The sequence below is a fragment of the Oryzias melastigma genome, linkage group LG17 (assembly GCF_002922805.2).
Source record: "Oryzias melastigma strain HK-1 linkage group LG17, ASM292280v2, whole genome shotgun sequence".
Lineage (NCBI taxonomy): Eukaryota > Metazoa > Chordata > Actinopteri > Beloniformes > Adrianichthyidae > Oryzias > Oryzias melastigma.
In genome coordinates this window covers 17,740,478-17,743,277 of record NC_050528.1, presented here as the reverse complement: position 1 = coordinate 17,743,277, position 2,800 = coordinate 17,740,478, and positions in this window count along the sequence as shown.

Below are 2,800 nucleotides of genomic sequence, written 5' to 3'. Positions count from 1 at the left end.
GCCTTCGCCCTTCAGTAGCCGGGATAGGCTCTGGCACCCCCGCGATCCCGAAAAGGAGAAAGCGGTCAGGAAAACGAATGAATGAAAGAATGTTTAACTTTCCACCAACAAGTCATATCTCCTGCATTTGGGTGAATCATCCAACATTTTTTACTAAAACTAACTACTGGTTCTGTTAGTACATTTTTTTCACGTACAACAAAGGAAACACATCTTGTTTTCTATATATGCGAACGTGTTTCAACTTTCCCCAAAACTTTACTTTAATATTTGTTTGCTAATAATGTTAATAATATACATATTGTTTTATCAATGTTTTCTCAAAAGTATGTATGCTTTTTTTTTTAACTAATGATGTCAATAATACATGTTATTTAATCTTTGTTTACCTATGTATATAACATTGCATATATATGCATATATATTATTAGTAGTAAACATAGATTAAATGATATGTATTATTAAAATATTAATTAGTTTTAATGTTTTAAAGTGGATGATGATGTTGAAGATAAAACTGATGTTAACATTCTGGTATTTCTTTTCATTTTCAGGCTTCTTGAAGGTTTTGTTTTATGGAAAAATGATGCATTTACACAGACAAACATAATAAACTGCAGGACTGTTAGGGTTTTGGGCAGCTTTACGCATCATCTGTACTCTGACGTTGCATGGTGGTGTGGTGGTTAGGACACTCGTCTTACAGAAAAGATTAAATCAAATCTCAACTGGGTTTTTTCTGTTTTGAGTTTACATGTTCTCCTTCTGCATGCGTTGGTTTTTCTCCAGGCTTCCTTCCAGTCCAAAAATATGCTTCATAGGTTAATTGGTGTCTCTAATTTCCCCTTAGTGAGTGTGTGGCTCTGCAACAGACTGGTGACCTTTACTAGGTGAACGTCTTTCCCTGACAGTGGCTGGGTTGGCCCCAGCAGGCCCGTGACACTGAAAGAGATCCAGCAGGTTCAGGTGTTGGATGAACAGATGAAACTCCATGTGCTGTAAATATGGCTAAAACCAACGAAAAGTATCCTTCTGACATTTGTGCACTGAAAACATCTCCTGCTTGTTGACTAATAGGAATGTGATCTCCGAGCTTTAGAGTGACAGGCATATAGGCAGGACATGGGGGTGGAGGGTGGACACCAGTGTGTCTGTAATAAAGTTGTGGTTTCTAAGGACGCGTCTGATTGGTGTTTGGTCCAGCGGGCTGAGCTCCTCCTTTCCTACATGGATGCTGTTCATGATCTTTTTACTTGAAGCATCACTGACAGAAAAGTCTGGATTGAATCAATTTCCCATCTCTCATGGAATGTTGGCGTTTCTGTTTTTGATAGATAAACCAGAAAAACAAAATTAAATCAAGAAAAGGGGACATTTGCTCCTGATGTGTCCCATAAACAACATTCATGAGAAACAGTCTGACCCACTGAGCTGTTTTTTTCTCTGCTGGTTTTGCTATTGCTCAGAGCAGCTCCCCCGCTGACAGGAAGTCAGCAGCTGCGGTTGGAGAGACGCTGCAGCACAGCGAAGCTTTGAGGTTGATGAATCTGACAAACATCCGGCAGCAGACGCAGAAAAAGTCGACCTCAGAAAGTTTCCATCTTGAGGTTGGAAAAAAAGTGCAGCTGAAGGCCTGCAGACTTTCAGGAAACCAGAACGTCTGCAGGAGGAAATTTAAAAAGGTCACAAGTCTAAAGAGAGGAGTCAAATGGAGGAAAAGAAGATGGACAGGAAGAATTTAGGATCAGAGAAACCCACAGGTTCAAACCTTCAATGTGTTTGACTGAAATACAAACACACACACAGAAACAATCAAATGCAAAGATATACTACACAACACAAACACCATAAAGCTAAGAGACATACTGTATATAGACAAAAACACACACAGCTCCAGGAGAAATATGTGAACCTTTTGAAATGACTTGGTTTTAAGCATAAATTATGTTCAATATATCACACATTGAACATAAATTGGTCTGATTTAAGCACGCAATGTTCATCTCTATTGTTGTGATATAGAGTAAGATAAAAAAAAACATTGTGTATCGATTTCACACAGATATTAAAGTACTTCCAAAGGGTTCATATACTTTCTCCTGTAGCTGTTTATGCACTTACACACATGGATATGCACACAAACAGACAAACAGGCACTTATACACACATTTGCATACAAACACACTTATAAATATCACAAGCATAGTCTGGATGTTTGCTCTTCTGAGGCCCCTAATGGACTAATGCAAAGGTGTCCCCTCCCCCCGACCATCCTACCCATCATACCTCATGCACAGTGTCTTCAAATGTATTGAGTTGCTGTGTTATTTTGTATTTTTTCCGCCTGTATCCAAACATTGTACACAGTGTTAAGATATGACCTTTTTTTGGCCACCCTATGCCCTCGCCCCCCTCTTGTGGCCTTCTATTCCCATGCTAATGAGGGGCGCCGGCCAGTTGGTTGAACCTTGAATTGTCTGTCAGATGTCTGCAAGCTGCAGCTCCGGAGCCACATGTGGCTCTTGCTTTTAAAATTGTGAAAAGTATCTGTAATGGAAAATGTAAGTAATAAAGATTAAAAAAAGTAGATGAACTTAAACTTTATTCAACTCAATCACAAATAGTTGAAGGACGTATGAATCATTCAGTGAGGATCCTGTAACAGTAGCTGTAATTCTCCATCAATCCTTTGTAGTTTATCAATGTCATATTCACACGTTTGGACTTCACTTTGAGCTTCATTTATCACAGAAAATCAATTTATTGTCAGTAACCAGAATAAAAGGTACGTTAAATTATA